This window comes from Sciurus carolinensis, chromosome 4 (genome assembly GCF_902686445.1).
Source record: "Sciurus carolinensis chromosome 4, mSciCar1.2, whole genome shotgun sequence".
In the NCBI taxonomy this organism is placed as follows: Eukaryota; Metazoa; Chordata; class Mammalia; order Rodentia; family Sciuridae; genus Sciurus; species Sciurus carolinensis.
The window spans coordinates 37,840,267-37,862,671 of NC_062216.1; positions in this window are offsets into that span (position 1 = coordinate 37,840,267).

Consider the following 22,405-nt stretch of genomic DNA (forward strand, 5'->3'; position numbering starts at 1 on the left):
ATTTCCAAAGAACCAGAGAAAAGATGGAATGAAATTGAAGGGGTGTGAGGGAATCATTAGGACTGCTGTGCAGTCACACCCATGGGCCCTGCACAAAGGCACCAGTACTTAGGGAATCTATCAGGGCTGAGCGTTGTTCCTTATCATCAGATGCAGGTTTAGCCATTCCAGACCTTTGCTGATAGAAGAGGCTAATGGAATCTCAAAGCTAATGACCTCCTAGGAATTAGGAGATTGCTTTTTAACTGATTTTTGCCTTCTGATTAAGGAAGCTACCACAAAGTTAACAAGAAGACCCAACGGATTTGCACAGTAGGTCTCCCACAGTCTGTGGGAGCTGGGAAGAGCCTCAGCATACTTTTTCATGCAATGTAATGCTTTACTTTTTGCAAAAGGTAAATAATGTTAATATTTTCTTTTTCAGACTGAACTCAAGGCCTCATGCCTACTATGCAAAAGTTCTACCATATACCCCCAGTCCTTTTTATTTTTTATTTTGAGACAAGCTCTTCCTAAATTGTCCAGGTTGACCTTGAACTTGCAATCCTCCTGCCTCCACCTCCTGAGTAGCTGGGATTACAAGCATGAGCCATTCCACCTGTCCGATGTTAGTATTTAATAATATTTTTGTCATTTCTTAATCATTACTTCCTTATCATTGCTCATCATTGTTTAAACAAGTAATCAATGAGAACATGCAGAAAATACAAACACAAAGAAGAAAATTCCAAATATTGTAAAAATCAACTGTTAAACTTTTCATACACATTTTTCACTCTTAGCTCTATCTTTGTGTGTGTGTGCGTGTGTTTGTGTGTGTACATGTGTGAATGTACAATATACTAAATCGGGATTGCCATTCTGGTAGGTAGATTAGGAAACAAGGAGAATGGAGTTTCCTTAAGAAGTACAATTAATTATCTTGGGAGTTATCAGGAGATACAGAGTGTATGTGCTCTGGGGAGGGAACAACAGCTTCTTTGCATCTGTAAAGTTTAATTCCTTAAAAAGAGAAGAGCTAAAAGCAAATATAGCAAAATGTTATCATTGACTCTGGGTCATAGGTAAATGTGCATTTGCTTGCCATATTTCTGTAGATTTGAAATAAAACTTTCAAAAGAAGGAAAAGCTAAAATTGCTGTTTCGACTTAGCGTGGGCTGCATTTGTAGCAATTTTGCCATGTCTCGGGGTCTCGGGGTCTTGGCTGCAGTTCCTTTTCTGAGTGTAGATGCTTCTGCTTTTGCATAAATTGCTTTTGACAAAACTCGGGAATATCTGAGAGAGATTTCTCATCAATAAGATGTGGCAATCTTCTCCTGAAAAGAAAGGTATAATCACTTCAAAATCCTTTTCTCCTCCAATAGCAACCTAAAATTTGGATTTCCCCAATGTTCTAAGTGCCTCACTAAGTGCCCAGCTAACTACTGGAGAACAATAACATAGAACACAAGCTGGTAACCCAAGGACTTGAAGTTACATACATCTCTAACCTGTTCCTATCCCCAAATGATTAGTCTTGAGGAAATTGAAAAAAAGTTTAATGGCTCAGAGATGGCATATGGGATATAGCTCAGTTGGTAGAGTACTTGCCTTGCAAGCATAGGACCCTGGGTTTAATCCCCAGCACCGGAAAAAAAAAAAAAAAAAAAAAAAAAAGGAAGGTTAGAGATGGCATGGACTAACTTTTGGTGCTTGCTACATGAAGAATTTGTTTGCAGTGGAATGTCTTTGACACAAAATATTACTGTGGTCAGACAGTTCATATTCTCATGAGTTACACATGAGTGAGCTCTCCCAGAGCTTTCTGAGCTATGGTGTTCTGTTGACAACAGCATTTTGACTTTATCTGGGACCAAGACTATTCACTTGTTACAAATTCAGATAATAGAGCCAAATTTCTTGGAAGGCTTTATCCATTAGTCTAGGTCATTTTTCTAGAAAACTGCTGAAATACATCAAGTATATCAAATCCATTCTTAACATTTCAGCATATAAAATGAAATTTTAAATAGGATCATGTAGTAGATTTCCATGGGGTAGTACAGCCTACTTTTTCAAATTTTCAATGTTGGGAAAAAGCCACAATTGTAAGAATCCACATACTATAGTGAGTTTTTATTGATGGTCCAATAGACAAAAGGAGAAAGAAAAATTACAAAAAAGAAAAAAACTTGACAATTTCAAAAATTTGTCAGAAATCAAGGAAAACTTAAAAAAAAAAAACTACTGAAGGATACTGAACAACTGGTTCGAACAATGTTTGTGAATTTTATAATAAAATCGGAAGTGAGGAATTTAGTTTGATTAAGTAAGGCTACCATAGACAGCCAACTCAAAGTCCCTGCTTTTTCGCATTCAAGGAACTGACCTTTTGGCATGGCAGAGATGGCCCAGGGAGTGAGCAATGTGATAGTGTGAGAGGACCTCAACTACAGACCAGGGATCATGGACTTGATAATGAGACAGAATCCCTGCCTCCAGCCCGCAGGCTACACTGAATGTTCAGAAAATGAGGGGTTGGCAGCAAGCACCCAGTCAGCTTTTTTAAAAAGCAAAAAGCAAACCTCCTTCCCATGAAGGACACAGCCTTGGGCGTCAGTGTGGGTGGGCAGGTGCCCTCGCCTGTTGCCAGTCAATGATACGGCTGCCCAGCAGGGTTAAAGGGGAGGTGGCCGAGGTCCTTCAAGACCCAGGCGACCTGACACAGGCACACCCAAGTGCATTGGATAAAGCGGTTATGAAAACTCAGCACCCCTTAATGAGCTATTTTTGCGCTTGGATGAATGAAGGGCTGCTTCAGGAGTTTGGTGACTAAAAACCTTCCACACTTTGAAGGGAGCAATGGCAAGCACTTTCCATCCTTTTCTGGGGGCGGGGGGTGCTAAAAAGCAGGCCTTTGGGAGTCTTCATTAGAGATGTGGATTTTAAGGGCGACCTTAGGTCATACAGAACTAATCAAGCGAAAACAATACGAAAATGAGCCTGACAGTCAGCGAGTATCTGAAGACTTTATCAAAAAGAATTAGAAATGGACAAATTCACTGGGCTCTGCAAAGGATCAAATCTGCAAGGTGGCATTGTGTGGCCGGGATTAAATTATTTATTCATTGTTAATTTATTTATTTATGTATGTGCAAATGACCTTGCTGCTGCAGGTGCTAAGGAGCCTCTGAAAAGGCCGGGATTTTTAGATCCAGGCCTAGAATATTGGTCCATTTAACTCATTCTTTCCTTAAGGCGATCAGCACTGACTTTTATCTAAGGAGAGAGAGGAGGAAAAACCATATGTGTGCAGGGACTGATGCCGGCTTGAGCAGCCCTAAGGACCCCAAGCATTTTAGCTTCATTCAAGATTCTGGGGAAGGCCCCATATGCAGTTTAATGTCCAACAAATTAGCAAATGAATGCTTATGTCAATATGTGAAAAATCCCTGGTTAGTTTAAACAGATAAAGCCTCTGGGGAAACCCCCACAAAATGCAGTCTCTTTTTCTTTGCCTTTTTTAGTTAATTTAATTTAATTTCTAAAAGAGGCCACAGCACTTTGGGAGCTCTATAGAAACCCACCAAAAAAAAACCCAAAAAGAAGTCTAATGGATCCTTGATCTTGGACTTGCTTGAAATCATCTCAATGTGACTGCTAGAAGAAATAAGAAGAATGAATCAGCCATTCTCTTCCTCATGTTCACTATTCAGTAGTGTCCTGCCTAAATTGAAAAGCAGAGGATCCATCCTCACCTCCCACGCATTCCTAAGGAGTAAAAACAAATAATTACTCTGTATGGACGACAATATTGTTGGTAGGGGGACAACCTGAGGGCGAAATCAATAATGATCTTATTTTCTCTAGGTTTAGGCAAATAATGACGAACAAAAATGGTCATCTTGTGTTCCTGCTGACCCAGCACAGTGGGGACTCTGTGTAGGACATGACCTTTGGGGAAAGACAACACAAGAACTCAGCGTGGGGGATTCAGACAAGAAGTCACACATATTGAAGCTAGTAGCATCAAGTCAGTGAGTTCTTCAGGAAGGAATAAGATCCACTTTCTTTGCAAAAGAGATACATGACAGCTAAAGGTCCCTGGAGGAGAATCTTTCTGCTAAATTGGTTAGGGAAGCTAAGCAAATGATTTGACATGGGAAATGCTTCATTTTGTAATATATAGCAGCCTCTCTAGGTGAACTGGAAACTTTCTTTGAATTACAAAGAGGTTAATTCTCTCCAAAAGGAGGGGGAAAGAAAGGAAGTAAAAGGAAATTTCTTTTAAAATAATAGTAAAATTTTCTTTCACATAATCAGTTGTTCATGGTCCCTAAAATATAAGAAATTAACATGCAAATGCCAAATAAACTATTAAGTTCCAAAGGAGAAAAGGAAAACTAGATAGGACTTTTCTATATTGCTGAACATCATTAGCTCATTCTATTTTGAGAGATGCAAGTATTTTGACTCTAAATACTAAACTCCCTGAAGAAGGAAAACTTTAAAATAATTTCTCTCCTTATAACATTTTCTTGGCTTTAGCTAAGAGTAAAGTTCAGTAAGTCTGAAATCATTAACAGTGCTAAACGAAAGCTTTACAAAATTGTGAATTTGTTAGGTGTGTTTTCATCATTAATTTCATAATTAATTTTTATATGTTGAAGTTCTATTTTGTTTGTGATGCACTACAGTATAACATAAACCTACTTTGAATAGGAATTTTAAAAGCGCTTGAGAAATGCTTCATTTTGTAACACATAGCGGCCTCTCAAGGTGAACTTGAAAGGTTTTCATTCTTATTATGGATAGTGCTGCGTTTATTTAAATTTTTTCTATAATGAATAGATGGGCCTTTTCCCGTTATTAGATATTAATAAGCGTTTTATTTTCATAGCAGAGAGAATAAAAGCAGTAAAAGACCGATCCAAAATATTTTATTGAAAAATAAACTATGCAGACCAGGCATGGTGGCACATGCCTGTAATCCCAGTGGCTTGGGAGGCTGAGGCAGGAGGATCGTTGAGTTCAAAGCCAGCCTCAGCAAAAGCGAGGCATTAAGCAACTCAGTGACACCTTGTCTCTGAATAAAATATAAAATAGGGCTGGGGATGTGGCTCAGTGGTCGAGTATCCCTGAGTTCAATCCCCAGTACCAAAAATTAAAAAAAAAAAAAATTAAATAAAATAAGAAATAAATGAACTATCCAGGAAGATAGTGGTTTATTATTTCAGTACAAAAGAGAATTTATCATTTAAAAACAAGAACAAAGTTTTGAAACTCGTGCGTTAATTTGTGCTAAATAAGCATTTGCAAGCAAATAGTTTCTGGAAAGTAGAGAAGGAGAGTCTCCACCATTTTTTAAAATTCTTTTTTCAATACCAAAGTTTGATTTATTGAAAATTATCAGGGTAGAAATTAGCAGATAACCTCAAAATGAATTGATTTTTAAAATCAGCACAGTAAGACCTTTCAGAAAATGGATTGTGCTCGGAAAGGAGTTAACTGAAAGAGAATTACAAGGTTTTCAAATGCCAATTTTCTAATTAATTTTCATCAACATTTCATTAATGCTGTTTGTGAGCTTGAAATGTCAAAATAATAGTTCCAAACTAAACATAACCCGCGTACTGAATTTTATCATTAGGATATTTGTCTTCTCGTGGGGCATCAGATCTTTTTGTTAACAAAGAGGAGAGGAATATCTGCCTTGCTCACCAATAAATTGGCAGCATTTCACAACAGTGTCCAGTACATCACAATAAGTATAGGTTGGCTGGTTTTCAGCTTTCCTACTTTTCAGGTTTCAGGGACTTTTCTCTGACCTTCATGGATGTTGTCAGATAACTTAAGCATCTCTTACTTTCACAGGATGATTCAGAGTGTCAGATGTAATCTTTAGGTTTTCTGCTCTTTTCCAGTTGGAGGGGGTGGATATTGGGCTGCTCAGAGATTCAAGGTGCACAGATGTCTGAGAAGGAAGAAACCTTAGTGTTCCGTGCCTTGGGAAGTCACCCCTCCGTATAGATGGCATCGCTTGAGCTCCAGGGCCCTCTGGCTTCCATCTGGCTTTGCCAATGAGAGATGACAGCAGGAGATGGAGGGCCGGAAGTTCCGCCTGATACTGCGTCCTTGTCTTGGCACCATGATTCTGGCAATGGCCACTTCCTCTATGACTACTGGTCCTGGCCAGGTGGTCCCCTTCCAGTTGTTGGTGACCCTTCCTCTGCAACGTCCCCTGTAAGACTCCCCCAGTCTCACACCTCTGCAAAATCTCCTTCATTAAATACCCTTCAAAATCCCAGCAGAACTTTCTTTTTCTTCCGCTGGGATGCTAATGCACAGACCATCTGGTCCAAATTCCCATCTGATGGCGCAATATCTTCGGCAAAACGCCCAGGCGCTATTTGTCCACCTCCACCCTTCCGAGGAGTCCACTCCATTATAAACCGCCCTATTTATTAAAATAATATTCCTCTTTCAAAGGTAAGAAAGATCTGCTTCCTATGAAGTCCTGTTTTGTTCATCTGGAACACACAAAATAAGCCCGCTTTTTCCTCTACCTGACAGTCCTATAAATATTCACAGCTGTCGTGGTCCCCCAAGTTTTCACCCTCCCAGGCTAAAGACATTCCATTTATTTTCCATTTTGCCTCTCTCTGTGCTCCCACGTCAGCACTGAAAATAAGGGAGTGAAGAAGTGAGAAAATAAATCTATAATAATTGATAGGCACAAGTAGGATAAAAAAAAAAAACAGGAAGGAAACAGAATCTGCCTATTTCTGACTTTATCCTTGGGACTGATTATTCAACTTCCTGTTACAAATGTTTCATTGTTATTACTCCTTGAAATAATCATTTCAAGTCTTCATGCAGGATTGAACCCAGGAGTGCTTAACCACTGAGCTACATCCCCAGTCCTTTTTATTTTTTATCTTGAGATAGAGTCTTGCTAAGTCACTTGAGGCCTCGCTAAGTTGCTGAAACTGGCTTTGAACTTTTGATCCTGCTGCTTCAGCCTCCCGAGTTGCTGGGAATACAGGTGTGCACCGCCACACCTGACCCTAAATTTATGTTTATAACTGATATATGAAACATAAAAATTGTATGTATTTATGGGACATGTATACATTGTCCAATGTTTAAATCAGGGTAACCATATTTATCTCCTCAAAAAAGATACCCTTTCTTTATAAGGAAAACATTTAAATTCTTTTCTTCTAGTTTTTTGAAATATACAGTACGTTATCATTATCTATAGTCACCCTAACAAATCAAAACTTCTTACTCCCATCTAACTGTAACTTAGTACCCATTGATCTGCCTCTCCCTCCTTCTCGCTGCTGTTCTCTTCAGCCTCTGGTAACCACCATTCTATCCTCAACTTCTTTGACATCAACTTTTTAAAAATATTCCACATACAAGTAAGATCATGTGGTATATGTCTTTTTGTGCTGGGTTAATTTCACTTAACATAAGTTTTTATATTTTTATTGTGGTAAATATGTTTAATAACAAAATTTATCATTTTAATTTTTTTCATTTTAACTATTTTTAAGTATATAGTTCAGTGGCATTCAGTATATTTACAACATTGTACAACCACCACCACTATTTATTTCCAGAATTAAAGAATAACTTCCCATTCCTTTCCCTTCAACCTTGGTAATCTCTATTCTACCTTCTGTCTCTATAATTTGTCCATTCCTGATATCTCATACAGATGGAATAAAAAATTGTCCCTTTGTGTCTAGCTTATTTCATTTAGCCTAATGAGCCCAAAGATTTTCCATGTTGCAGCATGCATCAGAATTTCCTTCCTTTTTAAGGTGAGTAATAGTCCTTATCAGAATATTAGAGGAAAATTGATTAGCAGATGCCTTCAATAGCGCTTAGAGACCAAACCCGGTACACCCACAAGTCATTCATAAATACAAAGAACTTAGGAAACTTACCAGTAAGTTGACAATTAGACTCGATTGTTGTCACTGCTGATTATCTCCCTCTTTTCAAAACAGAGAAATCAGATTTAAGTCATGATTTCCTTTGAGGTAAGAATGGTTGTTGTTTTAAAACATTTATATTAGTGCATTATAGTTAAACATAATATATAATGAAGTTCAGTTGGATATATTCATACATGCATGGAATATAATTTGCTCCATTTCACTCCCCAGTACTGCCATTCTCCCTCCCCTCCTTCTTCTCCTCCCTCTACTCCACTGGTCTTCTTCTATTTACTTCTTGTTTCTTTAATTGGTGCTTTATAGATTGACACGAAGGTAAAATTCACTGTGGTATATTCATATAGGTAAAAATTCACTGTGGTATATTCATATAGGTACATAGCAGAATTTGGTCAATTTCATTCTGCAGTCTCTCCCTTTTCCCACCCCCTCAATCCCTTTCCTCTACTCCACTGATCTCCCTTCTATTTTCATAGGATTCCCCCTCCCTTTTTGCTTCTGTATTTTACTCTAGCTTCCACATAAGAAAGTAAACATTAAACCTTTGACTTTTGGAATTTAACTTATTTCATTTAGCATGATGATCCTCAGTTCTAATCATTTACCAGCAAATGCTCTAATTTCATCCTTTTTTATGACTTAGTAAAACTCCATTGCATATATATATATATATATATATATATATATATATATATAATCACATTTTCTTAATCCATTCATCTATTGATGGGCACCAGGGTTGGTTCCATAACTTGACTATTGTGAATTGCATCACTATAAACATCGGTGTGCCTGTATCAGTATAGTATCCTGATTTTATTTTCTTTTGGATAAATAGCAAGGAATGGAGTAGCTAGATCATATAGTGGTAACATTGCTAGTCTTTCGAGAACTCTCCTTACTGATTTCCAAAGTGGTTGTACTAATCTGCAGTCCTACCAGCCACGTATGCATGTATGTCTAACGATTTTGTAGACAAAGGAACTGAAGCTTGAAGATGTTAGATACCCTGTTTGAAACCCTAGAAGTAGGAAAAGCATAAGTCATGGGAAGGTGGTTTGATAAACTGGACTATATCAAAATTTAATTTTTGCACTTTAAAAGATACCAGTAAAAATTAAAAGGACAGACCTGGGGTTGTGGCTCAGTGGTAGAGTGCTTGCTTAGCACATGTGAGGCAGTGGGTTCAGTCCTCAGCACCACATATAAATAAATAAAATAAAGGTATTAAAAAATAAAAAAGGACAACTCGCAGACTGGTAAAAAATATGTGCAAATCAAGTATTTGACAAAGGATTTGAGTTCAGAATATATAGAGAGCACTTACAATGACCAATATGCAGAAAATGCTTAGAGAATGACCAAAATTTTTAAATGGGTGAAATATTTGAAGAGACATTTCTCCACAAAGTAATATAAATGTAAATGTAATATAAATGTAAATGTAAACACATGAGGAGTTGCTCAAAATAATTAGTTATTAGGGAAATGCAGATTAAAACCATGACATTCCACTAGGTACTTGCCAGGATGACTACAATCAAAAAGCTAGATGATAACAAGTGCTGGTGAAGAAATGGAGAAACTGAAACCCTTATGCATTGAGAAGTGGAGTGTAAAATAGTACAGCCCTTTGGCAACACTTTGTTTTGGTGGCTTCTTAAAAAATTAAACATAAACTTATAATTCAATCCAGAAATTTTACTAAGATTTTAACAGATAAACCATGTATCCACACAAAGACACGTTCACAAATGTTCATAGCACCGTTATTCGTCATAGGCAAAACCTAAAAAGTCTAAATTTCCATCCACTGGTAAGAAGACAAACAAAATGTGGTATATCCATACAATGGAATACTATTCAGAGATTAAAAGGAATGAATTGCTATACATGTCACAACACAGATGAGCTTTGAAAATATTATGCTAAATTAAAGAAGGTGAATACACATATACACATGCACACATGTACCATATGGAGAGAGAGAGAGAGAGAGAGAGAAAGCATGCAAGAGAGTGTGTACAATTCCATTTATGGGAAATGTCTAGAAAAAACAAATTTATAGAAATGTATTGAAAGCAAATGGAAATATTTTAAAACTGAATCATGATAATAGTTCCCCAACTCAATAAATTTATAAAAATCATTGAATCGTACACTTAATATGACTATTTGTATGATATAGATATTATACCTTAATAAACCCAATTTTAAAATCACACAACTTTTAAAGAGTAGTACAAAATATAAAGAAAAGTTATGTTAAAAGATCTATGATTAATAAATTTTTGCAGAGAGGAATATAAACTACTCCTCGAGTTCCTCAAACTCCCTAAAAATTAACTAGGAGCAACTGGGCACAGTGGCTAATGCCCATAATTCCCCCAACCGGAGAGGCCGAACAAGAAGGATAGCAAGTTCCAGGGCAGCCACCACAAATTTAAGGAGACCTTGTCTCAAAAATTAAAACAGCTGAAGATGTAGATATGTGATAGAGCGCCCCTGTGTTCAATCCCCAGTACTGCAAAAATAACAAACTCGGAAGACTATAGTAAGAAATTATACTTAAATTCTTTCATAAGACCTTCATTAAAGTTTGTCATATTTCCTTAGATAATGTTATACATTATGTATACATTTTTTAAATTTTTATTATAGTAGAATGATGAAAGAAGAAAGTAGCCGATGGTTGAAGCAGGCTTTTTCACCCCAGTTCTAGAGATAAAACCCAGGAACTTATGCATGCTCAGCAAGTATTACATCACTGAACTACATCTTCAGCACATGAATTTTTTTTGTGTGATTTAGCTTAAAAATTTTTATTCAAATTCTTATAACAGAAAGCATTCTAGTAGAAAGACAACTATCCCTGTAAATGTGCTTATATGACCCAAGAACAATCTCTGAGCTTCTTTGAGGATGTGCACATCTACTGAGCTAATTGTATTAATCATGACCTCCAAGATATTATTTCTGTAAAATAGTGGTTAGTATGAGTTGAGGCTCCATGGGTATAGGTAAAATATTCCACCTAAATTATCTTGCAGAGGCTTAGTTATCACAATAACATTCATCTTCAAATTTGAGGGATTTCAAATTCAGCAGACTTGGCTTACACCTTTGAATAATTATCCAGTCTTCATGTTGGAGTTCTTCAAATGCTAATCTATTCAGAATGTTCTCAAAATTCTCAAACTCTTCTCAGTTCTTAAAAATTCTTAAAAATATAGAACTTGGTGCATGTATGAATATGTAACAACAATCTCACTAGTCTGTATAACTCTAATGCGTCAATTAAAAATGTGGGGAAAACATAAGATTTATTGATATAAAAGATTACTATATTACCTAGTGTGTTATTTTTCCTCTTTATATGTTTAGAATTATATTTGCCAGGTGTTGAGAACCTACATGTGCAAGTTATTTTCTCATGTTGTTTAATGAATTTTAAACATAGTGGCTATCTTAGCACTTTGCAGAAATAAATGTTTGATAAATGTCTTTGGTGAGATAAATTTTTATACCTATAGTAGCAGTAATATCGGATAGATAATGTGTATTCCAACATCCTCAATAGGCTTAATTTGCTGCTGGAATAAAGTGTTGGTGGGTAGTTTGGGTTTAGTACAGATGTATTACCAATTTAGGGTTAAACATTTAATGACTAAGAAAAGCACTTGATCTTGCATAAATTAATTCCTGAAATTAATATTTTCAGACACCTCATATTCCTCAGGCAGATTCTTTCCCTATACCAGAAAGAATAGGTACATTACAACCTCTGCTTTTTAGTTTTAGCTTGCTAAGAGTATGAATTGCTATTGGAATCAGAAAAAGTTAAAGACAGTGCATACACACCGAACAAACACATTGTCTTCAGATTTGTTGAAAGGGAAATTTCCTGGTAATAAACCAACATACTTCTGGATATAGTTAGGAAATGATTTGGAGACTGAAACAAATGAACTTTCCTTAAAGATATCAAGTTCCTAGTTATTTTCGACCTTTAAAGTTTGCGAAGTGCTGTGTTAAAACTAAAAATACATGGTACTATTGAAATCAAAAAGGAGTTGGCATGTAACTAGTTGCCTGTTCCTACTGCTCATTCCTAATACTTTTAATAGACCTACTTGATACAGATACTCTTGGATACTTGCCCTGGCTGAGAGAAACACATTCCAAGCTTATCCTAATGGTTTGCTCAATGTAACCCTGTGGGAAATAAAAAAAGTCACAAAGTCTTTCTGCTTTTGGCCTGTTTAAGCTCCTTCTCTATATCTTAATACTCAATATGGGATCATTCTTAGGTCACTAAGCTTAACCTGCCAAAATTGAAACAACTAGAGGGGTTTTAAAATCAAACCAGTAGCTGAGAAGTTCCTGGACCAGCAGGTCAAAGAAGAGCTGTTTACTTTAACATTCTGAGAACCCAAAGTCCTTCACAAGGTACATTTTAAGTTCCTGGAATCTTAAATCTCTCTGAAATCTGTTCAGTTCTACATGAACTAATTGGCAGGCATAAGAAAGGTAATATGGTAAGAAGTGGAAAAGGTGCACCAACTCCCCAAATAGAATCTAATTTTTCATTAAGTAACACTCACCGCTCCTTGTATATTTAATCATCCCACATTAATTTGCATATCAATATATTTTTATTGCTGAAATACAGGCAAATTCTGAAAAGGGAAAAACTCTGAATCAGAGACTAGATCAATGTTTTCCTGGGGCTGGGTTGAGGGACTGACTGTAGAGGTAAAGGGAAAAGTGAGCATATGCATTAATCAGAATCCAAAAAAACCATATACCTAAAAGAGGGAATTCTATTATATGTAAATTATGCTTCAGTATACCTGAGTTATAGTTTTTATATCATACATCAAAACACACAAATCAAATAATCATATTTAATCCAATTCTCTATATTTTAAATACCCACACACATAAATCCTGGTTAGATTTAATATTTTGACTGCTAAGCAGACTTTTAGACCAGAAGGACATTAGGTGATACTGCATAATATTTGAGAAAAGTATTGCCATGAGTATCAGAGAAAGAAAGAATTATTTTATTATCAACTATATGGAATATATTTAATACTGAGTAATATAAGGAATTAACCAGAACACTAGATCTCAATTATCAAGTACTCCATTGCAAAATTAGACAACCTATCTCTAATAAAACTTCATCAGATACATGTCTAGATGTACTGGTAATATGCCCATTTATTTCTTCAGACACTTTGATGAATGCCTAAGCAGCATTTTCTTATTGTGATAAATTTTTATAAAAATTTTTCTGTGTATTTTATTTCAAACTTTTTCAATTTGCCTCAATAGATTGTCCCTCAGATTTTTCTATGTCATTACTGCTAAATATACAAATCTGAACTTACAGACCAGTTAAATGAATTAATGGTTGTCAATGTTTATGTGACATAACATATTCTAAAATAAATATCACCAAATTCTGGCATTTCATTCCTTACATTGAAAAAAAATTTTTGATTGCTGAAATCACAGAACATAACCAATACTCTAAGATTATTTTTCTACCTAACTTAATTGAACAATATGATTTATCTGAGGAAAGAAAGAAGAAATTAGGACTAATAATTAACCTAATTATCAGTAAAACTCTTCTCTATTAAGTCATTCTAAGAGTTTTGTTTAAACATGAAAGATTAAATACATGAATTTCCCTCTCCTCTCTCCTAAAACCCTTCTAAAATGACAGTAAAGGAATAAAGGTGATGTATACCCACAAGAACAAAGAAAACAGTAGTGAAGACAACATTGTACATATGATGTACCCACACAATTTTGACACTGAAAACGGAGACATGAATGGTCACTGAGAAGCAGAACTAAAATCTCAGTACAAGAAGAGGTGTGTGCAGACAATAAAGGAATGAATTCACAAGACAAATCCCTGCCAGTCTCAGAATCTGGATGCCTTTGGCAAGAGAGAGGCTGAAGAAAAAGGAGGAAGAAAACTTGACCAAAGACCTTTTAGACATAGCTGTGTGTGATAACCTCACAGTCACCACCACCAAAAGAAGAGTTTTTTTTTTTTTTTTTTCCTTTGGAGAAATTAAAAAATGAGGATCTAGATTTGGGGACATCAAGAAAAATGGGCCCTATACCAGGTATCATAATAAAAGCAAGTAGTAAGTGGAAGTCTACCCCCTCAATGGTTTAAACCCCAAATATTCTGTCCCATTTGACCCCTAGAATACTGGTGGTCAGGGTTGTGTTCCCACGGCAGAGGGCAAAAGGATTCTCTATTAAGAAAGTGACACTCACAACAGAAAAACCATATAGAGATTGACATTGGGGGTTATCCAATGAAAAGACTATACCTTTAACAGATATTTGTTATCTGTGTTAAGATAACTTCTATTTATATTCATGCCATTCAACAAAGAAAAACTATGGAGTGAGAATGGAATGAAAATGGTAGTTCTGCATTAGAAAACTGCTGGTTTATCCACTAAATAGGGTAGACTTTGACAAAGATGAGAGTGGCAAAGTTCTGAACTAGGCTGTTTTTCATAGTCAGAAACACATGCTCCCCATTTTCTGTTCCTCAAATACTATATGCAAGATTAAACAGCATTCACATAAATAATACCCCTTGAACTCATAAGATCAGGCATAAAAGTAAAAATCTAAATTAAGGTTTGTGATTTGTAGTGTCACGTCTTTCTTGACAAATATAAACAATATTGTTGAATTCATATACTTGACCTAGAGAAGTGCTCAACTACTCCTGGGTTTTCCCGTCTGTCCAAGAGGTAAAGATGCCCATACTTTCAATCAGGTAGTAAAGCTTACATAATTTGTCTCAATAAATACCTTTAACAGGAGAGATGTCAATGACATTAAAATTACAGCATAGAATGAATGTCAATTCCACAGAAAAAGGGAGAGATGGGGAAAGAGGGTGTTACTATTAAGCAAGAAACAAAAAAGAAAAAATTTCCATGTATTTTAGGGAAATATAACTTGTTTGCCAATCAGAAAGAATTTAAGCCATTTTGATCCAATGGTAATTGTCTAAACCTTTTATAGATTCCTCTGAAAATCAACTCAGGCAGGTTAGAAAAGGGTTGTATCTTTTTATAAACAGTGATTTTTAAAAGAAATCATGAGAAAAGATTATTTTCTTAAGACTGAAACTTTTAAAAATGCTAGTTTATGAGTAAATCAAGACAAAGCAATTTCAGTTTGAAATAAAAGTATGATTATTACGGTATAAAACAAGAATTTCAACTCCAGGTTTAATTTTACTTTCTTATATATTCCTCTGCCAAATAATAAGACTCTTTCCCCATCTCTTCTCTTTCCTCTTCCTTTTACGAAGGAGTGATCTTTATTAAATGAAATGTGCCCTAAGAGATATATTCATTTTTTCCTGATTTATATCACTTAGAGTTTTGCCAAAAGTGATTCAATTGGGTATTTTCTTCTACTGAATCCCTGATATCTAGGTGAGTTTGCTTAGGTTTCAAGCTCTGGCTAAAATTTTTCTATTTCTCTCAGTGTTCAGACACATTGGAAGTAAAAGTTTCTTAGCAGCAACAATATTAATGAAGCAAAACCCAACTGTGTATTAACTATGTATATCATTTTTCTACCCAAGTATAAATTTCAAAGTTAAGTGTCTTCACCAAATAAACTGAGAAACCCTAGACAGTTGGAAGACACAAGCAAGCCTCATGTTGCCAAAGAAAATAAGAAAGACCTGACAAACTACAGGCTAAGCATTAGACAGACACATAGATAGAATTAATGTGCTTTTTCTCATGCAAAGAAAAAAAATTAGATGCAAACTTTACATTTAAAACTGCATTGTTCCGCTTTAATCTGGCCACCATCCGAGTGGTGATCTGGATGTTAGAGAAGAGATGAATGGGAGACATTGGCAGGGATTGAAGCTCAGGGATGAATGTGGAAATGTAGAATGGATGTTTCTTTTTTTTTGGCTTTGAGTTGACTGTTGTTTCTGTCTGTTTTTTAGAACTGATCCGAGAGGACAGGGAAGTCAGTGTGGGCGGCTCTGAGGAGCCTCCCTCTCTACAGCTGCGGCTCAGAGGATTACGGCGCTTCGTCCACAAGGCAACATTGCACAAGTAGCCTTTGAACAAAAGTCATGGATACTATTAATGATATGGTAATCCTTAATCGAGCTACCTCCCAGTAGTGATTATACTGACATGGGAAGAATATCTAAGTCGTGGAGGCAGCCCACAACAACACTGTGTCATTGTTCAGCCCAGGCTTGACCAGGACTAACTTTTACCAGCATCTCTAACGTCACCTTTCCCTCTGGAGCCTCTCCCCCAACCCCTGGCCCCAGTTCCACTCCCACCCCATCGTCGTAAAAAAGTGGCAAAGAAAACCCTGCTCCTAAACCTTTTTTTAGATTTGTTTTTGTAAGTTCCCACACACATTTAGGGTTGTCTCAAAATTCATGCTGTCAACTGTCCCTAGGAACCATTTCCATCTGAGAACAAGACCACACAAAGGTTAGTTCGGTGGGTCTCAGTGAAGATGTTTTAATTGTCTCACAATAGATTCTTCTATCATTTGACTTGCAAATACTGTCCTCTTGCTCTCAGATAACATGTTCAGAATTAGACAATTTGTCCAGAAATTTCCAAAATCTTCTTAGTTATGATACTGAGAGACAAGTGGTTTCCCATTTAATGTGACTCAGACACTATTCAATGGGGGGGAATAATCTTAAGACTCACTATTCTGTGGGGCCAAACCTAAGGGCCAACCCTGATTTACTCATAGATGATTCCCCTTCATGAAGGAGAATGACCTTCATGAAGAAGAAATCTAGCTATAATTTTTAAGTCATTATATGTGCGGGGTAAACATACTTACATTAACATTTCAAATTATTTGTAGGGAATATACTAATGAAGCTAAAGAACCATCCTGACCTAATGATTCTTTTCCCATGCTTATTCATACTTTTTAAAATAATTTTATTTTGTTTATTTATTTATTTTTATTTGTTCTAATTAGTCATACATGACTTTAAAATAGTGCCCTTTCTCTGTCATCCAAAACAAACCTACAAAACCAATAGTTAACATAATTTTATGGATACCTCCCATATTCATGAGACCACATAGATAATCTTTCTACACTCCATGATAAGCCATGTTCAGCACACAATGAAATTGTGATGTGGGAAAAAAATAATCTGATTTTTCTAGCAGACATCTCTAGAGAAAGCCATTGTTCCAAATTAGCTTTTCTTTAGTCTTTGGAAAAACAACAACAACTTCTTTTGGAAATTACATATTTTTTAGTAGGATTGTCACCTTTAATGAATATCAGATTTGTGCATTTTATCCAATATATGACTATAAAGGACAAACACAAATTATATACATAATATTATTATAGTTTATATTGGATACATAGCTATCAATGGTATAAAGGTTCATACTGAGCACTGTGGCAATTTATGAAAAATTTTAGAGGCATGAAACTACTGACTTCTATGTTAATATTACTAACCAACTGGTTGTTTTGGAAGACTGGATTTGGAGGCAGTTGATAAGGGCAGAAACTTTCCCTTTTGACTTTATATATATTTTCACATTTTTTTGACATTTAAAATATTGCTTTTATAACTTGTAAGTTAATAACAGTAAGTGAACTTATAATAGCAATGAGTGTCCATAAAACATGAATTGCTTGGAATGTCTGGACTTCTTATCCTTGTTAAGTAGATATATTTCATGAACTTTTTCATATAAAAGTGCTACTGTGGCAATTTCACAATCCTGGCCGAGTTTAAAGTTTCCGTATTCTGGCTTATGTCAAAATTGATTACACATTATAATACATCGTGTCAAATAAAAGCATAGAGATTGTAACCCTCTCTCATCTACCTATATACAGATTCCATTCTTGAGGGGAAAACCTGATCACACCGCACCTAAAAATGATTAACCACAATTTTCATTATCTGGAAATTATAATGAGAAAAGCATTGACCTTGGGACCAAGAATGCCAATCATACCTCATGATTAGGAACCTCTCTGAATATATCCTTATCATGGAGGTAGCAACACCTTCATTTGCCATCTCATAGACCTATGCTAAATTAGCATTAAGACAATAAAGCCAGAAATGACAGTGAACCTTCTCAGTACAGATATTTTGTTCTGGGTTCAGTGTCTATAGTTCAAAAATAGATATTAATTTGCTAAAAGGAAACAATAAATAAATACTACCAATTAATATTTAATATGGATTAGCTCATTATTTATAATATTCTTGCTTTAATGGGTAGTTATCTAGCCTTCTTCACATCTTGGGTCAAGTGATTCATAATTACCTTTGCTTGATATGTTAGTTAACTTGTGAGGAAAATTCAAGACTTTTAAATTTTACAGCTAGAGAAACTAAACAGAGACATTAGGAACTAATTTTCTTGGGGTTGAAGACTAAAACAATTCCTTCTATCATGCTGCCTGATCTAATTAAAAAGACTTGCTGTCTAATTCTGCACTGTCCAACAGAAATATACTGCAAGTTATGTAAGTAATTTAAAATTTCTAAGTGCATATACACACACACAAAGCTATAAAATGTAAAACTAGTTTTAATAATATATTTTATGCAACCCAATATAATAAAAGTATAAATATTTTAATATGTAATATGTAATCAATATAAAAAATCATCAATGAGATGTTTAAATATTTTAAACTAAGACTTTGAAATTCAGTATACATTTGGTTACATGGCATTTCAATTTGGACTTTGAAAAATAACAATAAGTGACAGAAAATATGAGTTGCTTGAAATCTCAGAGCTCTTTATTTTAAGCCACCTTTCAAGTGCTCATTGGCCATAGGAAACCTTTCTGGTTAGCACAGGTATGACTGCTCATATTTACTGTCCAGAAAGCCAGGGAAGTATTAGGTATGTGAGTTCGGGAATCAATCAGTCTGGGTTCATATCCTGATCCATCACTGCTAAGTGGATAAGAAAAAGCAAGTTACTTTCTGTGTCCCAGGTTTCTCCTACCTAAAATATTTAATAGGGTATTATAAGAATGAAATGCATTAATATTTAATGCCTGACAGCAGTAGGCATTAAATATTAGCTATTGTTATTGTTATTATTAGAGAACTTGCAGAAGATAATTCTTATTTTTCTCCTTCCCCCAGTGAAATTTGTAAGAAACTAGGAATGTCAGGTCTAATAACAGGGTTTGTGGTGTTGAATCGTGTCCCCCAAAAGATATATTGATGCCCTTACTTCCAAGTACCTCAGAATATAACCGTGTTAGGAAATGGGGTAGCTGGAGACATTATTAGCTATAAGATGAGGTGACTCTGGAGTAGGGTAGGTTCTTAATCCATATAAGAAGGACAGAGAGACTGAGACATAAAGGGAGACCACCATACAACAAGCAGACTCAGAAATTAGGGCTATGCAACTGCAAGACAAGGCACATAAAGACTACCAGGCACCCCAGAAGCTAGGAAGGAGTAAGAAAGAATTCTACAGAGTCTCAGAAGGAGCATGTTCCTTCTTGCACCTTGATTTTGGACTTCTTGCTTCCAGAGCTGTGAGAGAATACATTTCTATTGTTTTAAGCCACCCAGTTTGTGGTTCTCGATTTCATCAGTCCTAAAAAATTATTACATGTTCCTCATCTAAAAGGAAGCACTCTGTCTTACAAGCGGCCAAGGTCCTAGATGACTGACAACCTGGCAATTGCAAAGCTCCAAAGGAATCCCAGGAGACTTTGATAAACTCTGGTCAGCTCCATCTTCCAAAGAGCCTTTAAGCTGCTCCTGGATTCCATGCATACGCTTTGGGAACAGAATCCTGCCCTTAGTCACGGTATTCCTGGTGGGACAGCTGCCTGTAAAAATGAATAAGACAAGTCATAAACGGAGACAAACAATTTCCATTACCTCCTCAGGCACTAAACTGGTGTAAGCATATCACAAAGTCTATTGTGTGTTTTTAATGAACTCGATAATTTTTTTCTTTCAAATTTTCTCAAACATTCTATTATTATCAAAACATTAATTTTAATTTGCTTTTTAAAGAAGTTTTATTATTTATGTGTCTCTGCAAAAATAGATCACTAAAGATGGGACAAAGATGTAAAATCAAAATAATCTGAAGTGATATGGATTTTTATATTGTTAATACTCCTAGGACTTTTAACCATTCTGTACATTTTCTATAGTTCTTCACTATCATTTACAGCTCTCGTCTTCTTCTCCCTATATATATTCACATACATTTTAAAAATGAAGTTCTCAATCATATATGTATGATTTGTGACAAAATTTGCAATGAAATTTCCTTAAAAGAAACACTTGTATTAACTATTCAGGAATGCTTGGCTGATTGTAAACAGCAAATATTCAGTGATAGTTTATTATATTGATTTTAGTTTGATGATTAAAAAATAGACTCTGGAAATGGATTTGTTATTCCAATCTTACGCCTTACTAGTTCTTTTTATTTACCAGGAAAATATTTGCTTCTATGACACCATCAATCTAAGTGTATGAAATGACTTCTTCAAATCTTTTAATGTTTATAATAATGTAAATTGCTTCAAGTAGAACTTTAGACTTAGAAAAGACCTGGGAAATTTTTTTACTTAATCTTTGTATTTCATACCCAAGAAAATCAGAGTAAGGGGATATTAAAGACTTGACCAAGGTCATATTTATTAAATGAAAATCCAAGCTATAACTCCCATCACCCAGGTCACCTAAACCCAGTTCAGGAACTTTTACACTACATCATCAAGAGATAAATATAATCATCCTATGTGGCAGGTGAGGGGAAGGGTTAGCAATACATTAGTGAACTTAAGCAGAATTTAGAAAACTGGCCTTTACTATAAAATTACAGAATGCATAGAAAGCTCTTAGCATGATGTGGGCACATAATCAACATTTGTTAAATGGGACTATGATTTTCTTGTTATGTGATTCAGAGACTCAGTGTGGAACAAAGGAAAGCCTAGGAGATTTTGAAATCAAATGTGCCTGGGTCAACTGGCATGTATAAACTGAGCAAACCACTTCATCATATCAATTTTCTTATTTGCAAAATGGGAATAATAATTAGACAAGGTATGCAAAATATTGCATAAGTTGTCATTTGTTCATGTTAACAATAAAATTAGAGTCAATTGTTCCATATCTTGAATCAAGAATACAACGAATTAAAAGAGCTATCTCCTGTCATCAATATTTATCCAACTAAAATTGAAAGTAGTAGGCCAGACTCACATGGATTCTATCTTTGGTCACCCCTCTCTCCCTCCTTCTCCACCGCACCCCTTGCCTTTGTTATTGACTCTTGAACCTAAGGCCCTGCTTTATCTCTTTTTCCCTAGGTCTTATATTTTCTTTAAAAAAAGCACAACTCTCTCCCTTCCCTAACATCATTATCTCAGGCACTTGACCTTGACTTTCTAACATAAGGACTACTTAGCTGATAAACCTAACTAAGGTAACATTCTCAAAATATGTTCTGCGGAATGCTAGACTCTAAGATACTCTATGAAAAAAGGTCAAGTGATTTTGGGAAATGCTTTAGACTATATTCCATGGTAGCAGACGCCTACCTTCAGAGAAAGTCTACTGACATTTCCACAACTCTGGGATCCCTTTCCTATAAAGGGCTGCTCCTTGGGGCACCCATAACTCTGTCTGAGGGCATCCTCAAATGTGCAGCATGCCCCAACAGCCTCTGTGCAGGGCCAGGGTATCTATGCTGCCAAGAGTAGCCCTCAACCAGTGCCAGGTAGGGGGAGGTGCGTGTATCTACTTCAGCTTGCTTGTCCTCAGCTGGTCAACCCTAAGGTAGGTTCTATACAGTTTTACAGAGGCTTCAGGCAGGTGAAAGCCCCAGATGCCCATACCTATAACTTGCTCATTAATGAATCTTACACTGGCTTTATTCCCTTCTTGGTCTCAATTCCCCACTACCCTACCAGTATTTTCTGAGATCATCTTTTCAATAAACTACTTGTCTCAAGATCCATTCCTTCTTCTCTTAAAGATTCACACACCAGCAATATTAAAGGTTACATGATGTCTTTTAGGAAATAAGTCCATTAACATTTGACAGATTAATATATTGCCCTCTCAGGGATATTATCATCTTAACAGCTTCTTATGCAGAACTGGGTCTCCTGAGGTGAAAATTTCAGGCTCCACAGTAGGTGTGATATAAAATAATTTTGGAGGGTATGTGTTTTTATATCCTTCAAATCAAGCCAGGTTGGTTTCTATTTACTCTGCTATCAAGAACTAACAGAAGATAATAGATCAGTATCATGACTAAAGAGTATAGTCATGAGATTTGGAAGACAATCCAGGAGGTATATAGAGTGAAGATAGTCATTTTCTGAAATTGCTCTAATAAAAA